At 33.0% G+C, this 25,417-nt stretch overlaps 1 non-coding gene across 1 annotated transcript; it reads left to right on the plus strand.

Moving 5' to 3' along the window:
* The first annotated feature begins 1,850 nt into the window (after positions 1-1,850).
* LOC113196649 (U6 spliceosomal RNA) lies at positions 1,851-1,957 on the plus strand. The gene has a single exon (XR_003302582.1). It is a non-coding gene; the product is annotated as a U6 spliceosomal RNA (small nuclear RNA).
* Positions 1,958-25,417: the final 23,460 nt, after the last annotated feature.

Here is a 25,417-nt window from a genome sequence, read left to right on the forward strand (position 1 = left end):
TCCCTCAGCCTCCTAAACTGCTGGGATTACAAGCATCTGCTACTGCTCCCAGCATCCTTCTCTTCTTTTAACCAAATATTTTGGATAGAATAACATTAAAGTATTATTTATGAAAGATAAGACATAGACATAGACCAAGAAAATTTTAGTAAGATAACCATTTTTTTTCTCCATGCTATAGATGTTTTATATGCAGAAATGCTTTTACATAATTTTGCAGCTTGTCTGCTAATACTAGAAAATTGTATGAATTATTTTCAGCATATTTAATACTTAAATGGGCACATTTTGTTTTATTATACATAAAGCCAATTCTTCAAACACTTTCCAAAGAAAACATGCTATTTTACTCACTTTTAGAGTGGAGCTATACCTATGTTGATAACAGAGGGGTTAATTATTAGAAGTTGATTTAGGGATATAACACAATGTCTTAAATCTATAGATCCTAACCAAATCCAAATTTATTTAGCATATTAATGTGCATAATATCCATATTACATAGTGTGCATCATATTACTATGCATTTCAATAATTCAGTCCCCAGTATTCATAAAGTAGTACAAGTATTCATTCATAATTAGAACATTTCTGAATCAGAACCTTCAATCACACTTTTGCGAAACAGGGACATAAATGTGTGAATAATTTGCACATGCTAAATAAATTTAGAAATATATGGGTTTTCTATATGCTAAAAAGTGAAATGATAAAATTTTAAATATTTACATTTACCTTGATTTTTGCATATGCTTAGAATTTCAATATATAAAATTTTGTTGTTTTCTTTTATATTTATTTATTTCAGACATTAGGTGAAAATATATTGACATAAAATCAACCTTCAGATGGAAATTGAAGCATTCAATAATACACTTATGTATTTTGCTTCTCAGTACCACCACATAATTGATTATTCAGAGACATCTGTGAAATTGGTAACATCCTAAACTTTCATATTCAACTCATGAACCTTACGATAAATATAGTTGTGTATATGTGACAAGAAGTTAGAAAACAATTCTAAGTCAAGCTTCTACCTTTATTAAAACTGTTTTTGCTTTATATCAAAGTAAATTATTTGTTAACAGGTTTACAGTTTGCTTGGTACCTGCCCCCTCATAAAATGTGTTATCAGCCCTGAATCAAATGATTTCCAAACTTCACATGGCTCTCCATTAACAACTTGTGAAATATCCAAGCACCTCATCACACCATCCAAATTCTTCTCAGGCTGTATGGTTGACTATCCCTTCAGGCTCAACTACTATTCTGTCCCAGTTGAACATCCCATGGGAGGTTTATCAAAGAGTAAGCCACAACCTTATTCTACAAAACTCAGCTTAGATGTCAGCTCCTAAGAGAAGCTTTATATGAATTCCCTTTTCTCTTCTGTGTTCCAGTTCCTAAAAGCAATCCTGGATTTGATTGTATGAGGCAGTGACTAGTGAGTGGGATTGGGTCTTGCTTACCATTTGGTAGCTGTAGCTTGAAACCTCACAGCCAATAGTATGCTCTTGCCAGATGATACCAGCTGCTGAGAACTAATTCTGTGCATTTCTTCCCCAACACTGAATACAGTGATAGCACTTTGATGGTTACCTTGATGGTTTATAATCAGCCATAGTGGCTGAAAATGTTACACAAATCAGTAAAGGGTACAAATATTTTTTTTTCAAAGAGGTAGTTTTGTCCATTTACTATCACACCATTACAGAATATTTGTCTGCCTTGGAAAAGTGGCCAATTGTGAAAAAAAAAAAAAAACACCATTAATTCAAGCAAATGAGTCCACTGAAATACATTAAGATTTGAAAAAAAATTATTTTCTTCATTGAAATATGATGCTTGTGCTTGTTTTGGCAGTACATATATTAAAATTTGAACGATATAGGGAAGATTATAATGGTCCCCACACAAGGATGAGATGAAAATTCATGAAAAAGGAAATATGCTGCTTTCCCTTTCACAATTTCATGAACGGTTTTAGGAGGATGTAAAGATTTGTCAGTAATAATTGCCTAAAAATTTGAGTAACTGATGACTCTATGCATACCAACTATGGTAATTTTGTCAATTTAGTCATCCTAGTAACTGTATCAAAATAGTTGTATAGAAATTCCATAAATGTTAGCATGCATTTTGGTGAGGAAAAGTTTTTAAAACAAATGGGAAAGTGCATTCATTTAATCCTACCAAGACTCAATCTGTCTATATATAGCCAGCTATTTTTTTAAATGTGCTCCACATAAAGGTTTCAGTCCAATAGGTCTACCCAATAGCTATTTGTACAGATCTTGAAATGCCCATATTTTTGGTTGTGCTATATGAAAATAACAGACAAGGACTGCTTTTATCAAGAATTTTGGTGGAAATAGTTATCTATCACTTTACATGGTATGCAAATCATATCAGAAGATAATTCAAGTAAAATACATGATTGCAAACTATTATATACTCAAGAAACTCAACTGCTATTTTCTATAATTTGCTATGATAGTTCCCAAATACCAATAGTTCTGACCAGTAAAAAAGGCTCACCTAGGCAGCTGGTTTAGTTATATATTCCTATTTCCTATAATAAGAGGGTCTATACTAAGACATAGGAGGTTTTTATCTTTAATTAGTCCCCCATATATCCAGTACATTGATTGAATGCATGACTGTAGTTTTAGATACTAACATCTTCTTCACAAACATTTTTGTTTCAGTTTCCAAGTTTTCCTTCCTTTTATTCTAAAATATATACTCTCAGTTTTGAGTAATTGCCATGAAGAGAAGCCAGAATCCATCAGTAATATCAACAAGTAGCAAAAAAATGTTTTCAATAGAGAACACAAATATTGTGCTTACACATTAAAAATGAGTGGGAAAATTGAAGCAATTATCTCAATAATTTAGCTTTCCTTCCATTTGAAATATTCTCTCTGATGACCTGTTCACATAATTGAGGGACAGGTACTCTAATCATTGGCTTTTCTAGATAATGTTCTCAATTTTTATTTTCAATATATGCAGTTATTCTTCAATTGAATTAAAAAGTCAGAGACATTGGCTTTTAGAAATTATTGTTCTATGAAATTCTTATTTCCATTAGATAGAACTATCTCTGAGTGGTTTAAAAGCTAGTCACAAACAGGAATTTATTAGCAGAATGGCATTTTAGTGTCTCAGAAAATATATGTGTATCTAAACAAAAATAAACTGGCTCTGTTAATTGATATACTAATTTTCATATATACCATTATTTTTTATGAGCAAGATTTTAAGGATCTCAGTTTTGCATTTACCCCAAGGACTGCATACAGACTTTAAGGGCAAATGATTGACTTCATAGGAGCTATGAGCCAATACTCTGTTTTTCTTAAGAATATATCATTCTCTCAGACATATAAATTTGTTCTAGAAACAGTGAGTTTTATTTAATGCATAGGAGTTTGTAACTATTCTTACTTTAATCTTTGGTTGCATATTTCTTTTGAAAAAAACAACAAAAGTTTCTATGTTCCATAAACATGCTTTCTCATGCTACTTTGTTGTTGAATTATCATTTCATATCATTCTCCCTGCAAATATCATTAAAATACCATGTGATTTTTGTTCTAATTCATAAACATTTTAAAAGTTTATATGACTACTTGTAAATCCTGGGAGTTTCCTACTTTAGAAAATGAAAAATGTGAAGAATTTGAAAAATAATGCTAACGATATTTCAGTAAAATGATGGCTTTGTGTATATGTGTGTGTGTTTGTATATTTGTGTCTTTGTGCTTTCAATTTTTATTTTTTTATCTGCATTGTTGACTTTATCACCTTGGTTCTAATGTCTTGTCCAGAAACACTCATATAATTACATTTTCAAAGCATTCATAACACAACATGGCTGTAACTACAGATCTTGCCCTTTCCTTGTAGCTATTATGAAGATCAGTTACAGTATTTGATCCATCCTTCTTTTCTAAGTGGTGCCATTAATCCAAATTAAAATGTTTTGTTAATGTGCTTTCTGCCATACATGGAAATGAATAAATCTTTTATGAGCAGGGAGCATGATAAGAAATGATAAGGATGAAGGTAGATTTCATTATCTTTATTTCCACAAAAACTCAACTTAAAGGTTAACATAATCAGAATATTACAAATATTGTGGGAGTTAAAATAACACATATGAATCAGACATTAATTTGTATGTATGTGGTACTAGGGATTGAACTCAGGGGCACTCAACCACTGAGCCACATCCCCAGCCCTATCTTGTATTTCATTTAGAGACAGGGTCTCACTGAGTTGCTTAGTGCCTCACTCACTTGCTGTGGCTGTCTTTGAACTCGTGATCCTCCTGCCTCAGCCTCCTGATCCACTGGGATTATAAGTATGTGCCAAAATGCCCAGCCAGACATTAATTTTACAAACACTAACATAGGGTGGAAAGGGTCCTGTTGCAAAACATTTTAAGTTTTGAGTTCTAATTCAGGCTCAGCTACTATCAAATTGTATGACCTTGTAAAAGTTGCTTTCCATCTGTGTCAGTTTTTTTTTGTTTTTTTTTTCTTTGTTTGTTTTTTTTTTTTTTTTTTTTTGGTCTTGACATAGGATATTGAATTGTATATTGTCTAGTCTTGTTAAACTCTAGTGGTCTGGATGGAGGAAAGAAAAATGAATTAAAATTAAAACACTTGAATGGTTGGAAGTCATTTCAACATGATAATTTGAGGCCACTGGAACTGGAAAAGTGAGAGAAAATATTTTAAAGTATTTTATTCAAGAATAAGTTGAAAACAGTTTTTGAGCAGGACACTATAACATTAGCTATATTCTAGAATTGTAGTTGACAAAACCCTTAGGATAAAAGCAAATGTATCTGGAAAGAAGATGCATAAAAGCAAAATTAGTTGAAAAATACCTACTTGTAAGTTGATCAGAGACAAAAATAGCACTATGGCCCAATTTGGATTCAGTTTACAAATATAATTGTAATATGATTTGATCTAAAGTGGTTATTCCTCCTGGGCAAAGGCAAAAGTTAAAAACATGACAGAATTCAAAAATAGGTCAAGAACTACCAAATGTATAGTTCTCATCCCAGACTGTAAAAGTGTGAAAAATGAACCGGAATATAGATATAGAAAATGCATATATAATTTGGAAAGGAGACTGAGCTGAGAAACATGAGGTGTAGATTTAGAATCTAGCTCATTTTGAGATTTAAATACTCATGATGTATTTCCACTAGATAGAAATAATAGAATGGGAAGTATTCAATAAGAAGATTGCTTTCAGAAAAATAAATACTTGATGCTGTAGAATGTCTTCAATTTAACACAAATATGCATGTTAATTTGATATGCTTTCTTTGGAGAACGATAAATTTTATTCTGTGAGGGAGGGGTCAGGGAAGGAGAAACATAATTCAGACAAAAAGTCATCAACCAACTTAAAGAATATTCCTTTGATTACAAAATTCATTCTTTTTCAGGAAATATTAAACCGTAAATCTTGGAAGTATGGTGATTGGTCTATTTTTTTTCTCTCTCACAAATCATTGACTCTGTTCCATGGCTCCATCCTATTGAACTATTTCTGGTGGGACAGGTGACACCTATTACACTTTGGATATGATTGACTTCCATCCCACTTTAGTGTAAATACTATTTATCTTTGAACCATATCCTTTTACTGTAAATTATTTTGCAGCCCTTTTTAGTTAGCATTTTTCATAGTATATGATAGAGTAAAATTAGTAACCTTGCTCTAATTAAAACAAAATAATATATCACCTCACTCCACAAAGAATAGCTATTTTCAAAAAGAATAAAGATAACAAGTACTGATGAGGATGTGAAGAAAAGAGAATCATTGTACACCTTGGTGTAAACTAGTGCAGCCATTATAGAAAACAATATGGATGTTCCTTTAAAAACTGAAAACATAACTGCCATATGATCTAGCAATCTCACTACAGGCTATTTATGAAAAGGAATTTAAGTCAGTATGTGATAAGACATCTGCACTTTCATGTTTACTTAAGCACTATTCACCATAACCAAGAAGTGGAGTCAACCTAGGTTTCTATCAACTGATGAATGCATAAACAAAATAAGGCAAATACACACCATGAAATGCTATCTGTACATAAAAAGATTGGAATCCTACAATTTGTGGCAATATGTATGGAACTGGTGATAGTTATATTAAGTGATATAAACCAGGTACAGAAAGACAAGAATTAAATGATCTCATGCATATGTCCAATATAAAAAAGTTGGCCTCGTAGGCATTGGGAATAGAATGGTGGTTACCAGAGTCTGGGAAGAGTGGTGAGAGAAAGGGGAAAGATTGATCAATGGGTACTCTTTCAAATAAATGGAAACAAGAAGTTCTAGTGTGCTATCAGACAGTATGGTGACTGTAGATAACAATAATATACAGTGCATTTCAAAATGCTGGAAGAAAATATTTTGGAACTTTTCAAAAGAAAAATAATAAGTGAGGAGATAAGTAGACTTAAACTTATTTAAACACTACTCATCAATACATATAACTTTTTTGTTTTTTCTATGTGTGTTGAAAATAAGTTTTTTAAATAAAAAATAAATAAAACCCACCTCTGCCCCTAAATCATTTGATAACCCTGGGAAATCACATTCTTATGGTCCTCAGTTCCCTCTCCTTTAAAATTAATATTCATAAAATCCTGTTCACTCCTTTATATGTGAAAGAAAAAAAAAAACAAAAAAAAAACAACTTTGACCAGAATGTTGAAGAGTGATTATTAAAGGGTAAGAAGTGGGGTGGATAAAGGGAGGTTAGATTTTTTCAGTGAATGCAGTATACATGTATTGAGACATCACACTGAAGCTCGTTAATATTCGTAATTAATATATGCTAATCAAAAATAAAATTTAGAAAATATAAAAATAACTTTTAGGAGAAAAGAATAATAAAAATACTTTTTCAGAATTAGATGGGAATATGTATTTTAAAGCCACAATGTTTGAAACATTATAATACTTATGCAGAATGCTATAACAGAATATAAGTTTCAGAGGCAGACACAAGTGCATATAAATACTTAATATTTGATAAAAGGGAAGCACTTCATATTATTAGGAACAATATTGAGACACAAGCTATGTAGTTAAAATGTTGTAGCCCTATGTCATATTCATAGCATATATTTAAAAGAATTTTAGAAAAAATACAACACATCAAAAAAAATAAATTCATAAAAGAAATAGTGGGAAAAAAGAACAGAAAATATCAGAGAATAAAAATTGGGAATTTTCTAGTTAGATAAGATTCAATTTTTTTTGAAACCAAATCACAAGTTTCTGTTTTAAAAAATCAATAGCCAAGGCCAGGCACAGTAGTGCATGCCTGTGATCTCAGTGGCTCAGGAGGATGAGGAAGGAGGATAGCAAGTTGAAAGCCAGCCTCAGCAACTTATCAAGGCCCTAAACAACACAATGAGACCCTGTCTCAAAATAAACAACAAAAAGTGCTGGGAATGTGGCTCAGTGGTTAAGTGACCCTGGGTTCAATCCCTGATACACACACACACACACACACACACACACAAAAAAAAAAATCATGTATAGCCTAAAGACATAGCTTTTATTTTATAGACATTTACATGGGAAACAACACACACACATACACACAGTAATGCTAATGTGAATATTCAGCAGGCAGGCTCAGTGGAGTCAATAAATCATGCTTCTATGAATGCATCAACCATAAACAAACTAACCAGAAGCAATGAAAGGAGAAGAGAAAAAAAGCATGACTGTATTATCACAGCAACACACAGAATATGCACTTTGAAAGGCCCACTAAGAATGCATTCATTCAAACCACAAAGAGAACTATACATTGTGTTTGCTGGATTTGAGTACCTTGCCTTATTGTATAATCAATTATATCTGTCAACTTTAATTCTGAAATTAAGGAAAGAAAACAATAGGGTGTCTTTAGAGAATGAATGTGGGGAAATTCCTGCAGATTTTCCCTCACCTTCATTTTGAATAACAAACAAACACATTTCTGTATCAAGTTTGTTAGCTAAGGTAAAAAATAAGAAAATTGAATATTTCAACAATGTCTACAGTAGAATGGAACAGAAAACTGGTTTAATTATCTAAAACGATCTAGGGATGGAGAGTTGTAGAAAGGCATAAGAAACTAGGGTGCCTGTCACCTGGATGATTCTACAGTTATTTTGTTGCTCACTCAAATGCTCAGTGTGTTACTTTATCTACCAGTTGATTTCATAAATCCAAAATCACAATCCCTGCTTGATCCAAATCATAAGTTAGCTGTAGGGTCTGGGGATGTAGCTCAGAGGTACATTGCTTGTGTAACACGTATGGGACCCTGGGTTCAATCTCCAGTGCCACAAAAAAAAAAAATTGTCAAGTGTTACCTTAAAACATTTTTCCAGATACCTCAAGACTATAGCAATTATCTGTAACTTCTTTGAAGAAAAAAATATTTTATTTTCATCAATTTCCCTAAAGTACAGTTGTTCCCTATAGCAGTTGACTCTGATTTTCTGTATCACATCACCTCTGCCCATCTTATTTCACCTGTAGCTTCAATGGACAATTTCATATGAGCTCATACTCACATATAACCTCAATACTTCAATGTGATGTCTTTTGGCTTTTTTTTCCAGGACATTGTCCAATAGCATGGAAATTAAAATATTCTTTCCATATGCCAGAAGTGAGAGTATTACCCCCAAGGATAATCCTTAACTGATGAGGGACAAAAGCCAGTGCATACCTTATCCTGCCCCTGTCTACCAGATGAACAGTTGTGGCAGGCATTATGTACACTTCTCAGGAGGTCTCAACACAACTGAACTGCTATTGTCTGTGGTGGTTGTCTCAATTATATACCTTATATTGGTGTATTGACTTTTGCTCCTGTCCTGTCTTTCTCTCAGTGCTCTTTTACTCCTACTCCTGGAATCAACTCCCCAATGGACTACCTACACTTTGGTCTTTATCTTGGGCTCTCTGTTCAAGAGAACCTAATGCAACAAAGTATGACAGAGAAATCACTCTGTTCATTGCATTTTTCTCTCTACTGAGGTCAATTAAAAACCATATTCTTCAGTCTCCTTGAAGTAGTACTAGCATTATCTGACTAACAGAAAATCAGGAGCAGTAACTAAGCTGTTAAAAAAATCAAAGTACATAGAAAACAAGTTCAAAGTTAGGGGTTTCTTGTCATTCCTATAGCATTCCTATAGCTTATTCTAGCTCTAGTACTTACTGCCATCTATAGAAACTGTTGCTTATACATCTTCCTCTTACCTAAACCTCACTGGAGTGTTAGTTTCTTGCATAGAGTGCATTGCAAATTAAGATTTTAGTAAAAGTTTGTGAATGAATAAATAAAGCCTAATTTAAGAGCAAAATATGCAGAAAAACTTGAGTCAGTAAGAAATTGTGAAAATGAAATCCTTTCTTTACCCCACATTCACGATCTTGATTGAATGGCCCTTTCCTTTCTCTAAGAAGGGAATATTTAATATTTGTGGATATTTCCTATGTACTTAAAGGCTACCCTTCCTAACCCATCTCACTGCCAGGCTTCACTAATGAGTTGTCTGTATCTGTCTGTGCCTGCTCACTTCCTACCTGGTCTTCAACTTTCTTCATTCGGGCTTCTGCCTGCACCACAGTATTGAAACTCATTAATGTCACTGAAGAATCCCTTGACACTAAAGCCAATGGATATGATTGAGTCTTCATCTCACTTGACTTCTTAGCAGCAGCCTTCACAGAAAGTTATTCTCCTCTGGGCCTCAACTCCATTTCTGTCGCATCACACTCACTTTGATTTCCTCTTGGCTCTCTGGATGCTGCTGCTCAGTCTGTTTGTGGGCTTGTCTTCTCCTCTGTGTTTCTTGACATAAGTCTTTCTCCAGGTCCCTTATTTTCACTTGACACACTGCTTTTCTTTTTTTTTTCTCTTAACATCTTCATTTTATTTATTTATTAATTGATATGTGGTGCTGAGGATCGAACCCAGTGCCTCACACATGCTAGGCAAATGCTCTACCACTGAGCTACAGCCCCAATCCCAGCACACTGCTTTTATACAGCCTTGTGTATACTTTGTATGCTAATTATTCCCTAATCTATAATCATATTTCAGACCACTCTCCCAATTTCCAGATCTTCATTATATTTTCTTTCTACTGTATGTACAGTTTTGAAAACTCCACAAGCACTTCAAAGTAAACAGACTGAAGACTGAATCTAATATTTGTGAACTTATACCTTAATCTATCACTCCATCCAAATTACCTGTCTCAGTAAATGGCAGGTGTATGCCTAATCAAAAATTGCAGAAAATTGACAGAAATGTTTGAACCCTATTTTGTTTTCTTCCTACATCATAATGATCAAGCCTACTCCCTAATACTCTCTCAAAGTTCACCTTTCATTCACCATTCAATCTGCAAAGAGACAGCTCCTTACATGAGGTCCTCACCACCTCTCACAATGACTTACAAAGTATTATCCTGGACTGCCATATCTGCATCTCACAAAATTGAAATTACTTCTTCATAAGTCTGTCTTTCCCTACTAGGTTCAGTTCTCTTTGATAGCAAATTAATGTTGTTCTGCATATTTACATTTTAGAACCTGGTATGATAAGTAATTGAAATGTATTAGTTGAATAGATGAGTAAAGAGATGAATGGATGAATTCTACTATTTTCTTCAAGTGTGTGTGTATGTGTCCTTCATGTTCCTTCTTAGCAACCTGAAAGAAGGCAAAAAAAATATTTTGGGGGTTAATATTCAAAAATAGACAAGGAACATATATAACTCAATAGCAATACATTTTTTAAATTTTTTAAAATTTTATTTGTTCTAATCATACATAGATGGGATATAATTTCTCATTTTTCTGAGTATACATGTTGTAGAATCATATTGGTCATGTAGTCACATACATACATACAGTAATAATGTCTGTTTCATTCTACTATCTTTCCTATCCCCACATTCCTCCCCTCCTCTACCATAATTTTCCTCTACCTAATCCAAGAAAACTGTTCTTCCCTAGTGATCCCCTGCCTTATTGTGAAGTAGCATCTGGATAGTAGAGAAAAGTTTGGCCTTTGGTTTTGTGGGATTGGCTTATTCTGCTTAGCATGATGTTCTCCAACTCCAACCATGGCAAATGCCATAATTTTGCTCTTCTTTAAAGCTGAGTAATATTCCATTGAGTATATATACCACATTTTCTTTATCCATTCATCTATTAAAAGGCATCTAGGTTGGTTCCGTAGTCTACCTATTGTTAACTGAGCTACTGTTAACATTGATGTGGCTGGATCACTGTTACTATATACTTGCTGATTTTAAGTCCTTTGGGTATAAACCGAAGAGTAGGATAGCTGGGTCAAATGATAATTCTATTCCCAATTTTCTGAGGAATCTCTATACTGCTTTCCATAGTGGTTGCACCAATTTTCAGTCCCACCAGCAATGTATGAGTGTGCCTTTTATACCACATTCTCACCAACATTTATTGTTGCCTGTATTCTTGATGATTGCCATTCTGACAGGAGTGAGATGAAATCTTAGAATAGTTTTGATTTGCATTTCTCTAATTGCTAGAGATGCTGAACACTTTTTCATATATTTATTTATCAATTGTATTTCTTCTTCTTTGAAGTGTCTGTTCAGTTCCTTAGCCCATTTATTGATTGGGTTATTTGTTTTTTTGGTGTTACATTTTTTGAGTTCTTTATATATCCTAGAGATTAATGGTTTATTTGAGGTACATGTGGTAAAGATTTTTCCTAAATCTATAGGGTTTCTCCCATGTTATTGTTTCCTTTGTTGAGAAGAGGCTTTTTAATTGAATACACCCTATTTATTGATTATTGATTTTACCTCTTGTGCTTTAGGAGTCTTGTTAAGGAAGTCAGGGCTGGGGATGTGGCTCAAGCGGTAGCACGCTTGCCTGGCATGCGTGTGGCCCGGGTTCGATCCTCAGCACCACATACAAACAAAGATGTTGTGTCTGCCAATAACTAAAAAATAAATATTAAAAAATTCTAAAAAAAAAAAAAGGAAGTCAGAACCTAGGCGACATGGTGAAAATTTGGGCCTATTTTTTCTTCTGTTTTGTGCAGGGTCTCTGTTCTAGTGCCTAAGTCTTTGATCTACTTTGAGTTGATTCTTGGGCAGGGTTAGAGATAGAGGTTTAATTTCATTTTGCTAAATATAAATTTCCAGTTTTGCTAGCACATTTTTTGAATAGGCTATTTTTTTCTCCAGTAATTTTTAAAAATACTTTTTAAAAACAATGGGCAGAGTAGTTGAATACATATTTACTAAGAAGACATACAAATGTCCAGCAAGCATATGAAAAAAAATATTGACATCACTAATTATCAGGAAACATATATCAAAAATACAATAAATTATCACCTCACACCTATCAAGATTCCTATTATCAAAAAAACAAGACATAAGTTGGGCATGGTGACACACACTTGTAATCATAGCAATTTGAAAGACTGAGGCAGGAGGATCACAAGTTTGAGGCCAGCCTCAAAACTAAAAATAGAACTAAAACATGATCCAGCAGCTTCACTCGTGCATATATATCCACTATGTATATATACAAAGAAATAAGCAATCAGTATCTTCAAGAAATTTATCTGCACTCTCATGCACACTTTGGCATTACTCAACAGATTATTAAATAAAGAAAATGTGCTATACATATACATTTTTGGAATAATTTCAATCTTTAAAAAAAATGAAATCCTGTTATTTGTGACAACATAGATAAGTCTAGAGTTCATTATGCTAAAAGAAATAATCCAGACAAAGAAAGACATGATCTCACATAGATTTGGAGTCTAAAAAAGTTGAATTCCTTAAAATTTTCTCATCACACACATACACACACACGTAACCATGTGAGTTGATGGATGTGTTAATTGACTTGATTGTGTAAATCATTTTACATATATTGTATTTCATACCTTAATTGTCAAGTTAACTCAAATGTAAGGTTCTTTGTTCTGTTTATTAATGTTTTATTAGTGCATTATAGTTATGTATAATAGGGGTTCATACATGCATGGAATATAATTTGTTGCATTTCAGGCCCCAATTCTTCCTCTTTCCTTGCCCTTCTCCCTACCCTGTTCTCCTTCTACTCTACTGATCATCCTTCTATTTATTGAGTTTATTGATGCAGTATAGACATACATAAAGGTGGGATTCACTATAGTTTTTTTAATATCCTAATCTGATCAAATCAATCATCTGTGTCAGTACTGTCTCTAGAGAGAAAGGTAAAATTTACATAGATGTCTAGTTCTTTTCTTTATTGTTGTCACTTATTTCTGAAGTTTTGTCTAACATACAATTGATGCATTATGAACAATTTTAATAAAATCACTCAAACTTATTGATTCTTATATTTTAAAGATTGTGGGCTTAACTCCCCTTTTGTCATTTCTGTGCAAAAAAAACTTGATAAACTTATTAATATTGTTAGAGAAAAGTATTGAAGAATAGTAAACTGCTCAAAAGGAACAAATACTCTCAAGGACATTACCAAAATCAACATGAACACAATAAGTCAGTTACAAGTCATCCTTGTGTATTAATTGAAATAAAATTCATTAGGCAATGTATGAGTGTGCCTTGTCCCCCAAATCCTCATCAACACTTATTGTTGTCTGTATTCTTAATATTGTTGTCTATATTCTTGATAACTGCCATTGTGACAAGAGTACGATGAAATATTAGAGTAGTTTTGGTTTGCATTTCTCTAATTACTAGAGATGTTGAATATTTTTTCATATATTTGTTGATTGATTGTATGTCTTCTTCTGAGAAGTGTCTGTTCAGCTCCTTAGCCCATTTATTGATTTTCTGGTATTAAGTTTTTTGAGTTCTTTATATATCCTGGAGATTAGTGCTCTATCTGATGTGTGTGTGGAAAAAATTTGCTCCCAAAATATAGGCTCTCTCTTCACCTGATTGATTGTTTCTTTCGCTGAGAAGAAGCTATTAATTTGAATACATCTTATTTATTGATTCTTGATTTTATTTCTTGTGCTTTAGGAGTCTTATACTCAAAGGACTTAAAAACAGCATAGTATAGTAACACAGCCACATCAATATTTATAGCAGCTCAATTCACAATAGCTAAACTGTGGAACCAACCTAGATGCCCTTCAGTAGATGAATAGATAAAGAAACTGTGATATATAATATATACACAATGGAATATTACTCAGCATTAAAAGAGAATAAAATCATGGCATTTGCAGGTACGTGGATGGAGTTGAGGAATATCATGCAAAGCAAAGTAAGCCAATCCCAAAAAATCAAAGGCCAATAATGTTTTCTCTAATAGTGGATGCTGATCCATAATGGGAGGGAGGGCATGGGAAAAATGGAGGAATGTGATTGGGCAAAGGGGAGGAAGGGTAGGGGCTCAGATTTGTGGTCAGGAAAGATGGTGGAATGAGATGGACATCATTACCCTAGATACATGTAGAACTGCACACATGGTGCAATGCTACATCATGTACAACGAAAGAAATGAAAGGTTGTGCTGTAATTGTGTAAAATGAATCAAAATGCATTCTGCTTTCATATATACCTAATTAGAATTAATTAATTAATTAAAAGAATATTTCTTATGCAAACTTTGCTATTGTACAGAAATATATATTTCTGTACAATAAAGCTGGGAAAATTTTAGGAGGATACCAAGTAGAGATATAGCCATTCACCTATCCCAAAATAAACAATGAAATTTAAGTCATTTAAATAATAAGAAGTTATTTAAAATGATTTATCACTGCAATTTGTGAATATACAAGTGAGAAATGAGTAATGTAGCAGGTGCAAGTCAAGCATCAAAAATTTCACTTCTATTTAGTATGTTCATTTACCTGTGTGAACTTTCTAGTGGAAATGGAAATGACTTTCTTTAAGGCCTGTGATGACTGTACTATAATTAAATACTTTCCATATTCCTTTTATTATTTTAGCATAAGGGAAAAATTAGGTTATATACTACATTTCCTATGGGCCAAATATTGCTCCTTAATTAGGAGATACAATGGAAAACAAATGGGCACAATGAGAAAGAGACTAAGTCTTCCCTGCATTTCTCTTCCTCAAGATTTGAGAAAATATGTCATCTCATTCATTTTGAATATATATCCAAATAATATCATTAGAACTAAGTATAGGTGTGCATACTTGTGCACAAGCAATAAAAGTGAATGATCCCCATACTACTACTTCTTACATAACTGCTTTCTGCCTTGTTGATACATACCATTTATGTGAATGTTTGTCTCTGCTTCATTTATATTATGAATATCCATTTCAAATGAAGATGGTCACGGGCTGGGGATGTGGCTCAAGTGGTAGCGCACTTGCCTGGCATGCATTCGGCCCGTGTTCGATCCTCAGCACCACATACAAACAAAGATGTTGTGTCTGCCGAAAAACTAAAAAATAAATAAATAAATGTTTTAAAAAATTCTCTCTCTTTCTCTCTCTCTCTCTCTCTCTCTAAAAAACATGAAGATGGTTACAACTGAATAAAATATTAATAGAACTTTTGCTTTTAATTATATATTTTTTCCAAATTTATATGTTTATATGTGGTTTCACTAAACAAAATGCCAATATTTTTCATAAGAATTATTTTTTCAAAATACTTAAAAATTATGATTTCATTAAAAAGAATGTACATGGAATTCTCTTAATAGATTGCCTTAAAATATTTCAAAAAAATTATATATTAAGACCAATATGACATGCTATTTCCATGGATACATTGGTTGTGGAAATTAAAATACATATTACCATTCCTTTAGTTAGAGGCTAATTTTAAGCATCTTTTTAAATTTAATATTTTAATTTATTTATGTATTTATTTATTTGTTTATTTATTTATTTTTTATGTGGTGCTGAGGATCGAACCCAGGGCCTCGCACATGCTAGATGAGCACTCTATGCTGAGCCACAATCCCAGCCCTTTTTTTATTTATCCATGACAGTGGAATGCATTACAATTCTTATTACACATAGCACAATTTTTCATCTCTGTGGTTGTATACAAAATATATTCACACCAATTAATGCCTTCATAAATGTACTTTGGATAGTAATGACCATCACATTCGACCATCCTTAATAACCCCATTCCCCCTCCCTTCCCCTCCCACCCCTCTGCCCTATCTAGAGTTCCTCTATTCCTCCCATGCTCCCACTCTCTACCCCACTATGAGTCAGCCTCCTTATATCAAAGAAAACACTTGGAATTTGTTTTTTGGGGATTTTAAGCATCTTTTAAAACATATTCTAAAAATATAATAAGGAAAATTAATGTAATATTGCCTTGAAAATTAAAAACAGAATAGTAAACAATAAGCATTTTGAAATATGTCATAATTTATACTAAATTTAGTATTTAGTGAAAGAAACCTTAGAAACAAATCTGAACTTGGAGGAATATTTATAAATCATGAAGGCAATATTGGCTATTTTCAGGGGAATTTCAAGATTAAACCTCATTCTAAAATATATAATGAACAAACTATAGCATGAACAAAAATAAGGTCCAGTAAATTGTAATAATGAAACTGGAAAAGTGAAACCATTAAAATATAATTACATTTAATAAAATAATTACATTTTATTTTATTACATTTTAATTGTTTCATTTTATTTTATATATTTATCTTTTTATTTTTATATATTTATTATTACATTTTATTTTATTAAATAAAAAGTAAAGACATAAAATGACACTCATTTCAGGAGGTAAAAGCAATGTTCAAATACACAAATAAATTACAATGAAAAGTTCTGTAAATTGTATTCCATACAACATTTAACCTCACTGTTTTGAATAACAAATACTGGAAAAACTAAAGATAAGCCCTTAAGATCAATGTTAAAGACAGGTTGATATCTCTAATATATTAAGAGTACTTAAAAATCAACAAGAAAATACTAACATACCAGCATAAAAGATAAAATAGAGGCATAGCTAATTAACAGAGAAAATATAGTCAGTTGACCCATAAAAAGAAGTCATCTTAACTAATAAATAGGTTTACATCTAGTCATATGTATTCATGCTGAGGGGTGATGAGACAATGCATCTCTAGCAGGTATATAAACTATAGATTGATATATACTCTGGAAAGAATTATGATAATATTTATCAAAGACTTCAAAAGCTGTCATACTCTTTGATTCACAGAAGAGTCATCTAGGAATATAAATATCAGGAAATGTAGACAAAATTCATGTACAAAGCATGTATCAGAATGATATTTCTAATAGTAAAAAGTATCGATGATCCAATTACTGAATAATAGAATAACAACATACATTATTATGCATTCATACAACATATTTTACAAACATTAAAATGTATATGTTTTTAATCTTAGAAAGTCATTTTTTATATTTCCTAAGGACACAAAATAATAGAAAAATGTGAGCATCTTAGAGAAGACATAATTTTTGAAGAATGTTTATAACATAAGATATTCTATTTGGGTTGGACAGATTGAACAATCTGGATATGAAGATCTTTTTCTCCTGAAGTATATTCCTCTCTTCTTGAGGAGGGGCAGGACTTACAGCTTTTTGTAACCATCAGAATACAGCACAGGTGATGAAATATTACTTCTATGATAATGTTTCATAGTTTTTAGCACCAATCTTGCTAGTAGACTTATCCCCCCTTTCTGGATTTGATGAAGCAAGTTGGCATGTTGCAATTTCCCTATGGAGAGGACCACATGGTAAGGAAGTAAAGGGGTTCTCCAGCAGATGGCCAGTGAAAAAAATTGGCCCTTAGTTGGACAGCCTGCAAAGAACTGAATCCTGCCAACAACCACTGGAGCTTGAAAGTAAATCCTTCCCTGGTTGAGCCTCACCATTGGCCAATATCTTTACTGCAACTTTGTGTAACACTGAAATAAGATTTAATTAAGCTGTGAGCAAATTCCTGATACATACAAAGTATATGATAATAAATATGAATTATCTTAAGCCACTAACTTTATGGTGATAATATGGGTGGTAATAGTTAACTAATCTAATATCAAATTATTAAATTTAAAAGCATACTGAAAACCATATATATTATACTTGTCACTTATTTTTTACTTCATAAATAGCTGCCAAACCTCAATGGCTTACAAAAGAAATCATTTTAAGTTGTGCTTTTGTTGTGGCCACAGGGCACCTATAGGTACTGTGACTCTGCTTAGTTTCTTTCATTTTTATTAAAACAAATGCTTTTATTTTTTTATTTGCACCTGACTTTTCCCATGATTTTATGATGCATATTGTTCTTAAGTGATCTTATATTAAATATAACTTAGAAATTATAGTTAATTATTCATTCCTTCATAAAAATGGTACCACAATAAAATATCCAATAACTTGCTAAGTCATTGCTTATAAATAAGAACTGTTAAAATATCTGCAAATATTTTGAAGACAATGATATATATGTACTTAATTTCAGTATATACTATATGGGATAGAAGGAAACACTATAAAGTGATATTAGTTTTGTTTTTGACATAGAGTATCTCCTGAAAGCTCATATGTGACACAATGCAGTAATGTTCAAAGATAAAATGATTAGATTATGAGGGCTGTGACTAATCAGTGGATTGATCCATCAAATGGATTAATAATATTAATGGATTAATGGGTGATAACTTTAGACAGGTAGGTCACAGCTAGAGGAATGGGCCATGACAGGGGCGCATGCCTTTGGGAATTATATTATCCCGGGCTATTTGCACTTAAGATAACTACTTTCTGGCTGTCATAAATTGAGCAACTTTCCTCCACCACACCTTTCTACCATGACATGCTGCCTCCCCTCAGGCCCACAGCTACAGAGTTGGCCAACCATTGATTGAACCTCTAAAACCATGAGCACAGTATAAACTTCTCCTCGTCCACATTGTTCTTCTCAGATCTTTTGATCATAGTGATGAAAATCTAACACAACTAGAAACCCAGGTACAAAATCATACATAGACACAAGAAGGCAATAGATTCCACTGAGGAAAGAATGCACCAAAGATATTTTCATTTCCTTTCTTTTTTATAAATCAAATGAAAGGATCCAGTTTATTGATTTTTTAAACCTAAGCTTAACATTACAAACTTTGCCAATTGCCAAAACTTAAGTTCCCAGCCTTCATTCACATCCTCAACTTATCTTAATCCATAAATGTATTACTATGAATGCATTAATATGTTTCATTAATAACCATTGAAAGAATTGAAATTATTTCTGTAAAACATCCATCTTAGCAATGTTAACTTCAAAGCAGGCTGACAGCACTTAACTCACATTTCAAACACAAATGGAAACAACACAGCATGGAAATCAGATCCATGCTGTTGTTAGTGCATAATGTCTTAACACTACTTGATGGTGATGGCTCACCTTGAATTATACTTAAAAAAAAGGAAAGTGCATACAGAGATTTATTACAATTTAAAAGACAAAATTGATCTTATTGTGTATTCACAACAATCAACGCAACATCTCTAACAAATAGGGGTTCTGATTAGCTGTTTATAAACACTTTAGATTAGGTATAATTATACCAAAAGTTGAGTTCATTTGAAATCTGTAAAAAATGTTCCTGTTAGTCTTCAAACAGCATTTACTGTAAGTTTAACATTTCTGTTAAAGGCATGCAATGAATTACTTGTTATTCAAGTGTGGATGCTGCTTCCTACTATTTATCATTAAGGAAATTAATAGGCTTTTTTCTTCGTCTTCCACTCTGTCTTGACTATTTTAATAATTCTCTTTGTAGTGATTTTTATACTATTAGCTATTTTAGTAGAAGTCAGTATATATTTGAAGTTCCCAATCCTACTACTATCAAATGATGTGAAAGAAAATGAAGTGAAGTCCCTGTAAACTCATGGCCTGAATGAAGTAAATCCTGTATCCAAAGAAGAAAATGTACCTGCAAAGGATTGAAACCTAATGAAGGCAGAAAAACAACCTGAACAATGACTACTGCTTCACTGGGGACTCATTTGGTTTCCAAAAATTCCATCCACAAATGGGTCTTCAAGGCAGTCAAATGGAAATAGGAGCAGTTCCTGGGTTAGATTTTCCAATTCTTGTGCCAAAGAAGAAAAGCTTGAACCAGGAAACAAATCTGAACCACTCACTTGCATTTAAAGCTTCTGTTCAGATGTGAATTATACCACATCCATTTGTTATGGTTGTAGAATTGAAAGCCCTATTTTCTGGCTGAACTTATCTCATCTTTCTAACACTTCTCATAGTTCCTTTCTATAGTCCTTTTACCAGGCATTCTCAGAAGCTCTTTCCCTAAAATCACAGTGAGCAGCAGGATTTCTCACATCAAATTATTCTCATGCTTCAGATCTCTCCTTTTTCCACTTTTCCACTGCCTTGGAAACCCATTGCTTTTAAAGGGCTTGAATGATTAGCTCAGGCCCACTCTGATAACCTCCATACATTAAGGTCAGTTTACTTGGGACTTTATTAATGTGTACAAAATACCATCACAATAGTACATTTATTAATGTTTGATTGAATAACAAATAGATGGAATCTTGGGGAAGGGAGGCACCTTTAGATTTCTGTCCACATGCTTCTGTATTACTTTTATAATCAGAAAAAATAATATATTTTAATATCCAAAAGTATACTCGCAATTAAAACTGAGAGGAAAAAGAGAATAAGCATTCAAATTGGAATCAAAGTCATTTTCAAATCATAGCTCATCCTCTTAAGTATGTGTGTTTGAACAACTTGTTTAACATATGGATACAATAGTAACTAATTAATCTAGTTGTTTTGAAGACTATTTGTGATAAAGTTTGTAAATTCCCTAGCGAAATACCTAACATACTGTTTTCAAAAATTGGAGGCTCATTTTACTTTATTGTAATTTTTTCAACAAATAAATGTCTGATATTTATCATGAAAGTGAATCAAGTCAACAAGAGATATTAATAGATAGATGATAGGTAGATAATAGATAGAGAGATAGATAGATAGATAGATAGATAGATAGATAGATTAGATAGATAGAGGAAACCCATAATTCATTTTTGATGATTTGATATCCCACTGTGTATCAAAATATCATCATTAAAAATATTATAAAAAGTGAAGAATTCTATCTGTATCTCATCAGTGTTGTTCTTACTCTTGGCAAGGAAGTGGGATGCAAAAAGGATATGAGATGTTCCTTTACCCAGGGTATGAGTTTTTCTTTGCAGCGCATTGCAATATGTGCCAAAACAAGCGATGAGACACCAGATCTGAAATAAAACCCATCTTTCTCATAAAGAATTACAAATAGCTGTCATTTCATTTCCAAGACCTCTGCTTCAGTTTTTTAAATGAATTTTTCTTGGAATATGATCAACAATCAATGAAAGAAAGGCACTAAAATGCCAAATCAATGCCTCTGATACATATTTTTATAACTGGTGAACACGAACCTAGAAAAACAGTCTAAAATGTCTGTTCCATCTTACTTATCCATAATAATTACTTTCACATTTTCAAAATAAAATATTATCACCACAAGTTAGAAACTCAGAAAACACACATGAAAGGGTCGAAAGAGATACTCAAATTCAATGCCATCATTTTTCAGGTAGGGAAATTGAGGCTTGGAGAGCAGAAGGGATCTGTTCAACAGACCACATTAAATACTTCTCTTGAGTTATTTTCAGAACAGTAGGATAAATGGGAACTTTCTGACACTGAGCAAGGTAATGACTGGCTCATCACTCCCCTTGCTAACAAGATACTTATCTACTTAGGCCATTTTTCCCCTAAGCAATTCATTGCCAGCTGGGTTGGACATATGTGCAAATTCAGGAATTAGAATGCCAGAAGCACACTTTATTTTCTATACCCATCTCTTTCACCTGAATTTTGGAATGGGTCAATATGTACTCATGCATACCAAAATGCTATGATTTCATAAGGCCTGCAATCAGATATATCTAGATATATCTCTCTGTGTTAACAGAAGACAAAGAAAGACATTTTATAATCATAGACTCATCCATTATTGATTAACTCAATTGGGATAGAATAATGATATATTCAATATGGAGTAGGTTTTTATACTAGTAGAATTCATGGACTGGGGATTGTAGAGAAACATTTGCTCAAACTCACTGCTAAAGCATACAGACACTTGGCAGGTTACAAAGTCCACAATTTATATAAGCCAAGGCTTTGCCAGAGGGCTATTCTCTGGCAAGGTTTCCTTTGGGACACAGACAAATTACCACATAGGAACAGCTACAGAGCTACTTAGTTTGAATGAAAACCTAGTTGTGAAATGGACAAGCAGAATTATGGAGACATGCCCCATATCAAATGGAAGTGCCCTAAAGAAGTTGTGCTGCAGTTGGATAATTGCTGCCTTTCTTCAGTTATGAAGTGTTACTCTTTGGGTTACATCATCCCTTCCTAAGCTTCTCTTCCTTTCAAGATCCATATTAACCTGTATCTCCTCCAGATTTTGCATCACCTTCCATGAGAGGACTTATTGGATTAAGGGAGAAAGCAGATAGTGTTTTGATGGCCTGAGACTGTTACAGAGTGCCTTTTGCCCAGTAACATAGTAATCACCAAAGTAACTTACAAGGTGGCAGGGACTTTCCCAAAGCTACCAGTGGAGGAGGGGCAGGAAAACTCTCCTCCATCCAGTACAGCTGGTAGACAGAGATTTACTGCCATCAGGAGGAGGGAAGGAACACAATGAAATTCCCACAGGGCCTCCATTGCAAAAGTCTCTTGCTGAGTAACAAAGAAACAATAAGCTGCTGCTGAGGGAATGCAAACCTGTGAAGAGCACTCTGTTGCACAGATGTGCAAAGCCTGCTGAAAGCTCAGAGTGGAATAGGAACACTGAAAAAAAGACTTCCAGCATCCTAAGCCCCACACTAAGCACAAGGCAGAGACCCCATCACTGAAGGAATGTGTTGATTCCTATAGGAATATGTGTACAATGAAGATAACTAGAGCAACAACAAAACCTAAATACACTTCAACTGCTGATTAGCCTGACTCAACACTGCACACTAACAGCCTGGCAAAAGTGTCATGCACATTTCTGGGCATAAATACAATTATCTCATTAAAGAAATATAAGTTAAAACCACAATTACATATTGCTACACACCTACTAGAATGGTTACAAAGAAAAGACCTGGCAATGTCAAATGCTGGTGATGATGCAAAATGAAGAGAACTCCCAGAGATTCTGGTGTGAATGCAGAATGGTACAACCACATTGGAACACAGTCTGTCATTGTAAAGTTAAATATAATCTTATCATATGATCCAGCAACAATTTCATACCTCAGGTGAGGACAATGAAAACTTAGATTCACATATAAATCTCTGCAGATGGTCCTTGACTTACAATGATATGACTTATGAGGAAGAGGGAGATATGAACTTCAGAAACATAAGACAATTTTGAGTATAATGGGAATATTCTGTCATGATTGTGGTTGTTATATTACATTTGTCAGAATGTATCAAATTGTATAAATTAAAAGGTTGTGAATTTTAATGTAGGTAAACTTTACCTCAATCAAATTGACTTCAAAAAGTTTTTAAAAAGTAAGAAATGAAAAATTACAATGGAAAAATTAAAGAGTTGAACTTTATGGGATAAATTTTTGTGGGAATTATAGCTAGCAGCTAGCTAGAGCTTGAAACTTGCTGGAAGAATATCTTCACTGTGGCTCAGAGAGTCACAGTACCTTTATATGTGGTGCCATTGACTCCTGGAAGAAATATTTTAGACTCAGTTAACAGGGCTAACTAAATGGTCAGATAGAGCCATAGTGTCAGTGAAGCATAGGGAAAATATTTGTAATCTCATCTATTCCTAAATCTCTGGCATGCTGACATTTTAGTCTGCATGTATGGCCACCAGATACATCTTACTAATCTCTCAGTATCACACATTTTTAATTATATTAACTGAGTATTTTATAAATGTATGATTGAGTCTGATATATATGCATTCAGATGATTTTTTCTATAAATAATTGAATAAATAAGAAAACACATTTCTTATCCTGTGCTCTAATTTTTAAGAAGACAATCTTAATCTCCTCTATGAAATAGTAAATTTATTGAAAATATTTAGTTGAGCTACAGTAGACTGGGAAATTGACATAAATTGTTATAATGCTGTGAAGTATATCTTCTCTTAACCAGTGAGGAAATTGATACTATGAAAAAATAAATAATTTGTCTATGGTCATACTAAAGCCATGTGCATTTCATGCCTCAGCATGTACTCTTTCTACCATGCTATTGAGCATGAGGCTAAGGGATAATTCCCCCAGTCACACTATTGTATTTCAGTGGACAAAAAAAGACCTTATCTGACAGATGAGTTACTTAAGTCTGTAAGTGGGTTGGCAACTTGGAAAAGGTTATAGGATCATGTGCTGAAATAGTTCAATTGGAATCTAGATCCCATAACTCCCAATCTAGCAATTTTTCAACTCCTTTGATTGGGAATAAATCATCACTCAACAGGATAATGATGAGAAGATCATACCAAGGAAATAAGCTTGATTCCCATTATAGCCCTGAGTTGTTTCCTTTGCCATAAATATACATACAAACATGCCTCTGATCATCAGAAGAAACAGGAAAGAAATAACAATATAAAGACTTAGTATAAAAAGGAGCTCTTCATTTGTACCCCACTGAGGTTAGATCAGCACAGTTATCCTCATCATGAATCTACCTTTATCCACCTAACAATTATACTAAAAGGAACATGTTAGCAAAAAGAGTTTGAGAAGCCCAAAAGTGGGATACAACTACATGCTCAAGATGGTTGCCTTTGTTCTAGCAGATTAAATTTAAAATCTTCCAGAGAAACTGTTTATCACAGGTCATATTCCTAAAAAGTAGGATTATTTGGGAAGAATCATTATTATAGACTTTAAGTCAAAAACAATGCCTGCAATGAAATCTAAAATAATAGTTACTAGAATTGTGTGAGATCTTATCTTGAGACATATATTATTGTAAGGCCTTTGGGTGTGACATGTATGTGTATATATGAACTTTTATACATATATGAATTCATGCAAATTTATATATACATATGTACATGTGCACACATATTATTTATACATGTGTGCTTGTATTGATATATGTGCCTGCATATGTGTACATATATACACATACACATGTGTTTATATATAAATACACACATATATACATGTATATGATAGCTTATTTCATTCTTTTCATAATTCTATGAAGCTAGTTCCATTATTACTCTTTTATAA

This window comes from Urocitellus parryii, chromosome X (assembly GCF_045843805.1).
Source record: "Urocitellus parryii isolate mUroPar1 chromosome X, mUroPar1.hap1, whole genome shotgun sequence".
Classification (NCBI taxonomy): domain Eukaryota; kingdom Metazoa; phylum Chordata; class Mammalia; order Rodentia; family Sciuridae; genus Urocitellus; species Urocitellus parryii.